This window comes from Equus przewalskii, chromosome 13, assembly GCF_037783145.1.
Source record: "Equus przewalskii isolate Varuska chromosome 13, EquPr2, whole genome shotgun sequence".
In the NCBI taxonomy this organism is placed as follows: Eukaryota; Metazoa; Chordata; class Mammalia; order Perissodactyla; family Equidae; genus Equus; species Equus przewalskii.
In genome coordinates, this window is record NC_091843.1 from 83,205,329 (window position 1) to 83,217,797 (window position 12,469).

Sequence of the window (12,469 nt, forward strand, 5' to 3'; positions counted from 1 at the left end):
AATCCACCAAGATCTAGCATCTAATAAAAAATTACCAGACATACAAAAGCAGAAAAATATGAGTTGTAATGAAATGAAAAAATCAATCAATTGAAACTGACCATGAAGTGACATCAATGATAGAAGTAGTAAATAGACATAGTAAAACATATATACATATGGTATTCCATATGTTCAAAAAGCCCAGGGGTCAATGTTTTGTTTTCTGTAAGGAGCCAAATAGTAAATAACTTAGGCTTTGCAGGCCATAGGGTCTCTATAACAACTACTCAACTCAGCCATTGTAATGCAAAAAAGTGGTCACAGACAACATGTTAACAAATGGGCATGGCTGTGTTCCCATAAAACTTTATTTACAAAAACAAACTTGATGGGCCAGGTTTGGCTCATGGGCTGTCATTTGTTATCCCCTGAGCTAGAGGAAAGGTTGAACATGTTAAGCAGAGATGTTGAAGATAGAAAAAAGATCCAAACCAGACTTCTAGAGATGAAAACTACAATGTCAGAGAAAGGATTAAAGAAAGATCAGACATTGCAGAAGAAAAGATTGGTAAACTTGAAGATATAGCAATGAAACTATCCAAAATAAAACAGAGAGAAGACTAAAAGAAATGCACAGAGCATCAGTGAGCTGTGAGGCAACTTCAAACAGTCTATATGTGTAATTGCAGTGCTCAAAGGAGAAGAATGGGGAGAAGAAAATACAACAGAATACTATTCAGCCGTAAGAAAGAATGAACTCCTCGGGCCAGCCTGGTGGTGTAGCGGTTAAGTTCACACTTTCCGCATCAGCAGCCCAGGGTTCGCTAGTTCAGATCCTGGGCATGGACCTACACACCACTTATCAAGCCATGCCGTGACAGGCATTCCACATACAAAGTAGAGGAAGATGGGCACGGATGTTAGCTCAGGACCAATCTTCCTCAGCAAAAAAAGAGGAGGATTGGTGGCAAATGTTAGCTCAGGGCTAACCTTCCTCAAAAAAAAAAAAAAAAAACAATGAACTCCTGCCATTTGGGACAACATGGATGGACCTTGAGGGCATTACACTAAGTGAAATAAGTCAGAGAGAGAAACACAAACACTGTATGATCTCACTTATATGTGGAATCTAAAAAAACAAAACAAAAAAACAAGTTCATAGATACAGAGAATAGATTGGTCTCTTTATTCACCACCTACATCTGGCTGACCTTTCAACTTGTTTTGACCAATAAAATGTGGCAGAAGTGAAGATGAGTTCTGAAATCTAGGCCTCCAGAAGCCTTGTAGCTTCTGTCTTCACTCTTTCAAGATCCAGCCCCAGGCAAAGAGGCCTGGGCTAGACAACTGAGTAAGACACCACAGAGAGGGAGAGGTCACAGCCTTTTAGACTCTTCAGCTCCGGCCAGACCACCTAATAAAAGCAGCCTCATAAATGAGTCCAGGTGAGACCCATAGAACAGTTTAACCAATCTATAGACTCTTGAAAAATAATAAATCATTGTTTGTTCGTTTTTTAAAAGATTGGCACCTGAGCTAACATCTGTTGCCAATTTTCTTTTCTTTCTTCTTCTTCTTCTCCCCAAAGTGCCACGCCCGCCCAGTACATAGTTGTATATTCTAGTTGTTGGTGCTTCTGGTCGTGCTATTTGGGATGCTGCCTCAGCAAGGCTTGATGAACGGTGCCATGTCTGTGCCTAGGATCTGAACCAGCAAAACCTGGGGCTGCCGAAGCAGAGCCAGCGAACTTAACCACTTGGCCTCCAAGCCGGCCCCATATCATTGTTGTTTTTAGCCATTAAGTTTTGTGAGGTTTGTTATATACTATTAAATACGAGAAACATACTTTTTTGGTTATTAGCATTAAGTTTAGAAAGCCCTTGCCATTTCATATTATAAAAATATAAACCTATGTTTTCCTCTAGTGCTTTTATACTTGAATTTGTACATTTAGCGGTTTAATTTTCTTTTTGCCATATGATACGAAGATGGTACCCAATCTTGTTTTTCCAAATAGTTATCTTGTTATCCGAATAACATTTAATACATAACCATTCTTTCCCCCATTGATTTGAATACTACTTTTTCCATATACTAAATTTTGAGGACACCTCATGGGACAAATCCAAAAGAAAAATGTTCAAATCCACCTTCAAATACAGAAGTTACTAAACCAAATTAGTAGGGTTTGTATAAAAAAATTCCATAGTTCCATTTTAAGTATGTATTTGCATATTTTATTATAAATATTATTTTTCTACATTTCAAGAAGAAAATCAGAAACATGTGTTTTCCAACATTTTGTTATGGAAATAGTCTTATTATTCAGAAAGATTTTTAGTATTATATTCACTGTAATATGATTTTACTGGTACTAATTAACCCTGGTCTTGTAAAGTGGTTTCTACGATTCCCTGACTATGTATTAACCAAATGACCTTAAGTCAGCATTAATCCCACTAAAATGCTTCTTGAGAAGACTTCACTGCAATCTACAAATATGAGATAAAATTCAAGTCAGTTTTTTCCACATTACAAAAATATGAGAAAAAATAGAGCTCGTTAACTTCCAGGTAGGGCTTTGTCAACATGCAGGTCTCCTGGAAGTTTTTCAGTCCCTTAAAGTGAAATCTGAATAAGAAGACATTTTATGGAAATCATCGTAATAGCAAGATTAAATCTTACGTTCTGCCAACAAAGCATACTAACAATGTTAAAGAAGAAATCCAATTACTAACTTCAAGTAAAAGTATCCACTCCAATGATCACTCTTGAGTTGCCTCCTTTTAGTTCTCCTCCATCGTCAAACTTTTCCTTATGAGTGTCACGGAAACCATTGGATTGGAGGACAGAAAAAACATCCCAAAAGGCAGAAGTAGCAAAGGAGCTGACTTCTAAATGGGGTCCCTAGAAAGGATAGCCTGCCTCCTCAGAAACGCCCTACATCACTAGGATTACTCCAATGGATTTGATCATGTTGCCTGAAATCATATCAATTAAAGATTTATTTCAGTCAATGAGTTTTCTCTTTCTAAAACAGACAAAAATCTCTAAGATGTTAAGAGCTTATCAAACATCATTTGTTTGTACTTTCATTGGATTTTTCTAATAAATTGTAGAAATCACCTGCACTGAAGGAGTGAGATTTTCCTAATTATATTTAAAAGCACCTTCATTCTGCCTGTTATTGGCTCTGAAATCTAAAATCATTTTTTAATTAAACTTTAATCTTGAGATAATTATAGACACATGTAAGATACACATGTATTGTAAAAAATAATAGGGAAAGTAATCCTTTACATAATTCCCCCCAATGATTACATCTTGCAAAACTATAGTGCAAAATTAAAACAAAGATATCAACACTGATACTGTCAAGATGCAGAGCATTCCATCGTCACAAAGATCCTTTGTGTTGCCCTTCTAAAGCCACACTCACCTGCCTCCCACTTCTACTCTCTCCTCAACCCTGGCAACCAGTTAACTGTTCTCCAATCCATAATTTTATCATTTTAAGAATGTTATATAAATGGAATCATACATTATGTAACCTTTTGGAATTGGCTTTATTCACTCAGTATAGTTCTCTGGTGATTCATCCAAATTGTGTGTGTATCAATACTTTGTTCCTTTTTATTACTGAATATAAAATTTGTGTATAGGTTTCTGTAAGAACATAAGCTTTCATTTCTCTGGGATATATGCCTAGGTGTATAATTGCTGGGTCATATGGTAGTTGCATGTTTAGTTTTTGAAGAAACTGCCAAACTTTGTCCAGAGTGGCTATACCATTTTATATTCCAAGCAGCAATATATGAATGATTCCACTTCTCTTCATCCTTGCCAGCAACTGGCGCTATAACTGGTTTTTTTTAATTATTATATTTTAGCCATTTTGATAGTTGTGTGGTGATATCTTGTGGTTTTAATTTGCATTTCTCTAAAGACTAATAATATTGAACATCTTTTTGTGTGCCTGTCACCTGTATGTACAAATTTTATAGCAGTTTTATTTATAATAACTCCAAACTGGAAACAACCCAGATATCCTTTAGTGGGTGAATGGTTAAATGAACTGTGGTACAGCCATACCATGGGATACTATTCAGTAATAAAAAGGAACAAAGTATTGATACACACACAATTTGGATGAATCACCAGAGAACTATACTGAGTGAATAAAGCCAATTCCAACTCTTTTCGGTGACTCTTCATGTCTTTTGCCCTTTTTTTTTTTACCAGACTGTTCAGATGGATATATGGTTTGTAAATATTTTCTCCCACTCTTGACTTTTCTTTTCATCCTCTTAACTGGGTCTCTGCAGAGCAAAAGTTTTTAAATTTGAAGAAGTACACGTTATTAATTTTTCCTTTTATGCATTGTGCTTTTTGTCTCAAGTCAAAGAATTCTTTACCTAGTCCTGGGTCCCAAAGATTCTCTCTTATTTTCTTCCTAAAAGCTTTATAGGTTTTCTATTTTATCATGATCCGTTTTGAGTTCATTTTTGTATGAGATGTGAAACTTAGGTCAGGGTTCATTTGTCACCTGTAGCTGTCTAACTGCTCCAGCACCATTTGTTGAAATGGCTATCTTTCCTCAGTTGAATTTTTTTTGCACTTTTGTCAAAAATCAGTTGGACATATTTATGTGGGTCTACTCCTGGATTCTCTATTCTATTCCATTGCTCTATATGTCAGTCCCTCCACTAATACCACACATTCCTGACTATTGTGGCTATATCATAAGTTTTGAAATCAGGTAGACTGATTCCTCCCACTTTATTCTTCTTTCCAACAAAGATTCTAGCTATTCTAGTTCTTTTGCCTTTTCATATAAATTTTAGGACAGTGTAGTCTCTATCTACAATAAATTTTGCTGGGATTTTGACAGAAATTGTGTAAATCTATATAACAATTTAGGGAGAACTGCTATCATTGCTATGTCAAACCTTCCAATCCATGAACACAGTATATCTCTCCATTTATTTAGATTTTCTTTGATTTCTTTCATCAGCATTTTGCAGTTTTCAACATAGAAGTCCTACAAATATTTTATTCGATTTATACCTAAGTACTTTCAGTTTCTTTGTAGCAACTGTGATATTTTTAATGTCATTGTCCACATGTTCATTGCTAGTATATATACATACAACTGACTTTTGTATGTTTATCTTGTATCCTGTGACCTTGATAAATTCATTTATTAGTTCTAGAGTTGGGTTTTTTAAGTAGATTTCTTAGAATTTTCTACATAAAAAAATCAGGTCATATCATCTGCAAATAAGGACAGTTTTATTTCTTCTTTTCCAAATTTGTGTGCCTTTTATTTCCTTTTCTTCCTTACTGTGCTGGCTAGAACTTCTACCACTATTCAAATAGGAATGGTGAGAGCAGACCATGTTGACTTGTTCCCAATTGTAGGAGGAAAGCATTCACTCTTTCACCATTAAATATAATGCTAGCTGTATGTTTTCTTTATCAAATTGAGGAATTTGCCCTCTATTCCTATTTTCCTGCTTTTGTATCATTAACAAGTGCTGGATTTTGTCGAATGCCTTTTTAGTATTGATTAATACAATATGATCATCTCGTTTTTCTCCTTTAGCCTATTAATATGGTGGATTACATTGATTGATTGATTTTCCAAATAGTTGAACTAGCCTTGCATTCCTAGAATAAACCACATTTGGTCATGGTATATAATTTTTATATATATTGCTGAATTTTATCTGCTAATATTAGTTAAGGATTTTTACACCAGTATTCACGAGGGATACAGATCTGTAGTTTTATTTTTTGAACTATCTTTGCTGGATTTAGTATCAGTGTAATACTAACTTCATAAAATGAATTGGGACGTGTTCCCTCCTCTTCCATGTTCTGAAAGAGATTGTGTAGAACTAATACTAATTATTCTTTGTATGTTTGGTAGAATTCTCCTTTTTAAATCCCTTTTTTCTGGCATCCCAGTTCTTTCCCTTACTACTTTGGTGACCTAGATCTTTCACTGAACTTTCTTCAGGTTATGCAACAGGGAAGTGGAGAGAGTAAAATGTACCCAGACAGGTATCTCTAAGAGTTAAAGGTAGAGTGCTGAGAACAGTACTCACACATACTGGAAGGCGTTGTTACGGTTACGATTACTCCCTATATATAATCAGTCACCAAGCCCTCCAATTTTTCCTTTAAAGATCATCCCCAGGGCCAGAACTAGGGTGAGGAAAGAGAGGCAGCCATGGCACAGATTCAGGGTCAGTGCACCTCTCTTGCTTTTCCCCATTTCTTTCTACATCTGCAATCACTCAAAATCACCCCTTCATTCCTATATACTTGGATATTTCAATGGCCTTCTAATTGGTCAGTCTAATTGCAATCACTCTCTGTTCTCACCTATCAAGACATCTCCAAATCTTCTTAAAAATAACTCTCTGTGTTCAAAAACTGCAAAGAGTATATTACTGATTACATGATATGTTTTATATCCCTTAGGAAGAGAACATAGGCATATAACATGGTCTTAAAGTTCATTGACTGCAAGCAATAGAGACTGACTTTGGAGCTAAGCTGAGCAAAAAGGAATTTCTTAAAAGGATGGGTGGTAGTTCCTAGAATTTAAGGAAAAACTTAACAACTATGCCTGGGGAAAGACAGGAGCATGTTAGCTCTGGAGTTGTGGGTGGAAGGAATTAAGAGACTCCTCAGGATACCACCAGTAGAATGAGTCAACTCCCATCATTTTCCATCCCTAGGTCACTCAGGTTAGTCATGTGCTCACCCTAGGCCACGAGAGGGCAGAGTGCCTTGATTAACTGCCTTACCAAAACAATTCTCAGTTGAAGAAGGTTCCTGAGGGCAGGCTTTGACAATGAGATTCACCACTGTATCTCCAGCATATATAGAACAGTGGCTGAAGCATAGTATGAGCTTGGTAAATATTCACCAAATGAATGAGTCAAGAGAAAACAGAAGTATCTAATCAGAACAGCAGAAAATAGGTGCAAAACAGGGAAAAACGACAGATGCCATGTACAAAACCTCTTCATAATCTAGCCATACCTTATACGGATCAGTTCCATTCATTAGGGCATGGATCCTCTAAACCCCATTAATAATAATTTCCATTATTACATAACACTTTTCAATGTATTGAGTGCTTCCACATACTCAAGTTGCATTGTCTTTGGATCTCTCATTTAAATTTCAACCAAAATTTCATCCACTCTTCAGTCCTTACCTTGGTTTCAATTCTATTATGAAGGCTTCCTAAATAATTTCCAACATTTCTCTCTCCCTTCCTTGAAAATTTGTGTCACTGCTGTGGATTTCTATTTGACTCTTGATGTGTAAACCTTGTCTCAAAAACTAACATTTGTTTGAGTGCTGGGTCTTGTAAGGCAGAGTCTTATAATTCCCAATATCTTTCCCCTAATGACTTGGACAATACCCTGCACCCAGGACATAATAAATATAAATTAAAATGAAATCATTAAGGTGATTATTTTAAAAAGATTTATTTTTCTCACTGCAACTAAAACTCTTACTAATCTACAGATGAAAGTATATTTTGGCTATAAAATATTATTACTTATAAAATTAATGTGAATTTTAATTTTAGAAGTATGCAGACAAATTTTATCAATATGATGACAAAATTTGAATTATATGGTGAAATAACTATTATGCACTTATGAATGAATATTATACATTGTGGTAGCTAATCTCTAAAGATGCTTCTCCTCCTTCGCCTCTCCTCTCCTCCCCCAACAATAAAGCATGCCTTCTGAGTGGATGCATGCCCTTATGTAGTTTCCTTGCTTTGAATCTGGGCTGGTCCTGAGATTCGCTTCTGACCAAGATAGTGTAGAGTAAGAGACGCTGCATAATTTCCAAGCCTGTAAGATTTCCAAGGTTATAAGAAGCCTTTCAGCTGTCATCTGGGTTGTTTAGACTATGTGCTTTGCGGGGAGAAGGTCAACAGAAACAGCCACACTGGAGGAAGCCCAAGGTAGTCACGTGGAGAGGACACTAGTGAGAGAGAGATGCCCTGCCAGCCTCGACCATTCCAGTTGTCCAACAGAGGTGACAAACACGTGAGTGAAGAAGCTATCTTGGATGTCCAGCCCAATGGAACCTCCAGGTGACTCCAGCCCCAGATTGTTGTTTAAAGCCACTAAGTTTTGCAGTGGTTTTTTACACAGCAATAGATAACCAAAGCACATACTTAAAACAATCACTCCAGCACACGCAAAACAGGATCATAATATATATATGTTTTTTATTTAGGACATATCCCTAAAGCTATTACTATTTTGTCTATTGTCGTTGTTTTTCATTGTTTTAGTTTGTTAATTCTATTGCCACTTTTAGTTTTATTCCATTATTTCATATTATAAATAATTGGCACATTAAAAACAGTAACATAATAAGAGAAAACATTTTCTCTTTGTAGAATCCACTCAATTGTTTATTAAAAAATGTAGCTTTTAAACATTTTTTGACAGTAAGGACAATGTCTTGATTATTTTTTCTCTATACTAAGTAGAACATAATAGTTATTTAATAAAGCTTGAGAATTAAATTGGTGAATGATGGGAAATGATCATTTGGTGAAAATTTTGATCATATATCTTGTACTAATCCACCATTGACCCAGTTAAGAATTTTTCAAATAAGGATTTATTTGACATCTATTGTCACATCTGTTTAAAATTCTTAAGCTTTTATTCTAACTCAATAGTACTATTGATTAATGCATTCTAATGCATTATTACTCCAAAACGCACTTTGTAACTATCAACTCACAAATAAAAATAAAATAATTTGACATTTTAAATGCATTTAAGGGCCTAATAGGAAATAATTAGAAATAAATACAATAGCCATTTAATATAGCTTTTGAAAAAAAAGTAGAAAAACTTTTTCTAAAAGCCTTGTTGAAACTTTTTACCAAGTTTTTGCAAATATTGTTTTTTTTTTTTACTAGCTTAATGGAGTAAGTTTCTTAAAAATTTAGTACCTACTGCAACTTTATATTCTATATGTACCACTAATAACTTAAAATTTTCTACTATGATTGTTTATATACTTAGTTTATGAAATCAGTGTCTAAGAAAACTTTGATTATGACTATCTGGAAAAATTACACATATATCTCTATTTACTAAAATCTGAGGCTTCCATATTTCCTGATCTGCTTTCTATTTCATGAAAGTGAGTAGCTTTCTAACCAATTCAATTGGTTAACCAATTTAAGCAATTGGTTCAAAAAAGGATGAAAAGTTACTAACGGTTGGATAAAAGCCTGGGGATTTATTTTAGTCTCAATGTATTCATAGTGGACTTTTGAAAGAGAAAATCTGGAAGTTCATCAGCCAGAAAATATTTTATAAAAGGGATTTAAAATAAATTAAGCATATTCTAAGACTCTCAAGAGGGTCTTCAAAATGAAGATGCCCACGAGATGTGACATTAATCAAGTGATTGAAGAAAAAAACAACTCAGCCTGGCTAAGTGCCTATTTACTGAGATATTTCTCGGTTCAACAAACGAGAAGATGTAAAAGAATAGTATTGAGGTGTTCCTAAATTACAATTCTCATATTTTTACAATCTTCTTCAGAACTTCTCACACAGTCACTTCGATGAATTCCAGAATATATGGATTGTTCTAAATCACTGTGGCCAAGGGGCCTAGCAAAAAGGTAGTCTGATTTTACCCTTTTATCTTCATAAGACAGAAGTTTAGGGGTCAGGACTTGAAGTCTACCAAGAAAATCAAATAATTTGCTTAGTCTGGATAGAACCATATAGAGCATCAAACCAAATTGTGAAACAAAAGGACAGAGACCAGGAATTTGAATCAAATTACAAGGATGAAGTCAGAAATAAATGAAGATTCATACAGGACCAAGTACAAGGAGAAGCAGAAAGATGGGCAAAGCAAGGTGCACAATTCAGAGTCAGGTTAGCAGAAGTAGGCCAGGAATGCTGTGTGCGGGTTCCAGAGGCAGCAGGCAAGGCAGTGAAGAGTGGAGTTACTGGCTGACCCGGCTCCCTGGGAGAGAGGAGAAGGCTCTAAACAGTCTCTGCAGTGCACCAAGTTGCAACTGATGTTAGCTCCACCTGCACCCAACTGTAATGCATGTGTTAATCCCTAAACACCTAGCCCCAAGGGTCCCAAAAGAGCTTTACACACTTTGCAGAGCCAACAGGTTGAAAAGTTTCCCCGTGGAGTTCCCACAGCAGTGTCAGAAGAGACAAATGAATGACTGCACCTTTGTATAATCCTTACTTACAACTTCCTAGGTGGAAAATGACCAAGGAACTCCGAAGAGGTAAAATAATCATTTTATCTTTTAAGATTTCTGGTGTCTTCTTCTTCGGATATAAAAATGCATACTAAAAACTTTCACTGCACATTAAAGTAAAAAACTAAAAGGAGGGGAACTATCAATCTAGAAATCACAGTGGCTGGTGGCTAGACAGGAATGTATATCCTCTGAATAATATAAATCATAAAACCTCAGTATTAAAGACCCTTCACCCAACTGAGATGCTTGGAAAGATTATGATGGAAGAAAAATGACTATTACACTCAAGTTAGAAAGTCAGTATTTTTCCATTCTTAAAAACCCTGATCCCAATGCACCAAGACCTTATTCCCTAATAACAACTGATCAAAGGAGAGCGATTTCACTGCTTACTTGTACTGCAGTCAATGAAAGATGAGAACCTATAAGAACCTGCCAACAAAATACTCCAGACAAGTGCAAAATCTATGAAGTATAAGGAGTATATGCCCCACACTATAAAGAAAAGAAAGTCTTACAGCTTTTTCTAAAGCATCAATCAAATCAGAACGAAGTGCCACAGAGAGGATTTTGCTTTATGAAGTGCTGGCTTCCTTCAAGGTCATTCATGACGGTGATGCAAAGATGTCTGCAATCCTGTGCTTTCAGTCTCGGCACTAGAGAACTGCCTAGGGTCCTTACTTAATGAGTTTACTAGCTGAGCTTCATCTTAATAGAAGCAGTTGAGTTCTAAAAACATTTTTCTTTAATCTCAGCTCAGTGCAGTCTCTTTCACGGCTACAAAAAAATAAACAATACACTTATTATAAAGTCATGAATACTGAGCAAAAATAAACGTGATAGCCAAAAAATTACTAAATATTATTATTACAAATGCCAGTTTTCCTCATTTATTCATCATTCTACTCAAAATCTATAAAATATTTACCTTTTAACACTGAACCTCATATTTGTTGCTCTCCTTTCTCCCTGAAGACACCCTTCATTTACCAAACCTCAGATCTTTGAAAGACAATCCAAGATACAAAGGCTATAAAAAAACCTAAACCAATGGATATGAAGCAAGATTAGAATTAGGCAGCAGATAAATCTGAAAATGTAGACTGGCACACAATTTTCTTTTTTAACTATCAGAATGTACCTGCATCTCCGCATTAAAAAGGAAAGAGGACCACTGAGCACTCTCCAAATATTTAACATAGCATTCTTCTATTGTACTATTGAGGGAGTCCAATTTAGTCTATTATTCTATCAATGCTTTTTACTTGATAATCTTATCTGATCTTTCGGTGTAAGAGTCATCACTGATGACCACTCATATATTTACTAAGCCCTCTGGTTATATTTAAGTAATACCATGTTAAACTAGCTTCTCTGAGAATATTATTATAATCAGAGGCCTTCAAAAGGACCACATTTTGCTTTTTCTCTAAGATCCTTTGGCCACACTCACAGGACAAGACCATATGGCCACAAAAACCAAAGGTAAATTCCATAGAGGTTCCCAACCAGGGTTCACGTCTCCTCTACGTCAGTCCAGCACTATATGAGGAGCCAAGAAATTCTAGCTGTCTCTTTAAGCAGATGTCCATAAAAATGATCCAAATAATACTGTTTCAAAGAATTTTACTATTAAAAAGTGCCATAAAAAACTAAATAATAATACTCAGTACAAACAATATTCAATACTAACAATGAAGAAAACCTAGAAAACCTAACACAGACCATAAAATGCCAGGAAAAATATTTTCATTTTCTAAACTCTTCTGAAAAGTATGTCACTACTTCCTAGAAGTGCTTTATTCCTTTTGTTATCCTTTAACACATAGCCTAATGCTCAACAGATACTCAAAAATATTTGCTGAATGAAGCCGTGAGTAAAAAAATGAAATTAAGCAAAATATAGGCACTAACTCCCTGAGGTTAGCAGAGTATCATTCAGTATGCAGAAATAATATCTCATAAAATACTTCAAGTATAACCAGAGAGCTTAGGACATATAGATAGTCAATATTCAGACATTTTTGTTTTGAAAAAAGTATTTCCATAAAAATTTGTAATTTATTTCCTCCAAATTTACTTTTACTGCTACTAAGCAATAAACAGTGCAACATAAAGAGATGATCGTAACCAAATATTCTTTATTAAAATAATTATAGATGAACAAATTCTAAATCT

At 35.2% G+C, this 12,469-nt stretch overlaps 1 protein-coding gene and 1 long non-coding RNA gene across 8 annotated transcripts in view; both read right to left on the reverse strand.

Annotated features, from left to right (window-relative positions):
• The window catches only part of ATG10 (autophagy related 10), a 209,423-nt gene that overhangs the window by 128,382 nt on the left and 68,572 nt on the right, over positions 1–12,469 (reverse strand). The window lies entirely within an intron of this gene.
• Positions 8,641–11,358, reverse strand: LOC139075171 (uncharacterized). The gene is made up of 2 exons (XR_011525305.1): positions 11,220–11,358; positions 8,641–11,068 (listed from the first exon to the last, which is right to left on the reverse strand). It is a non-coding gene; the product is annotated as an uncharacterized lncRNA (long non-coding RNA).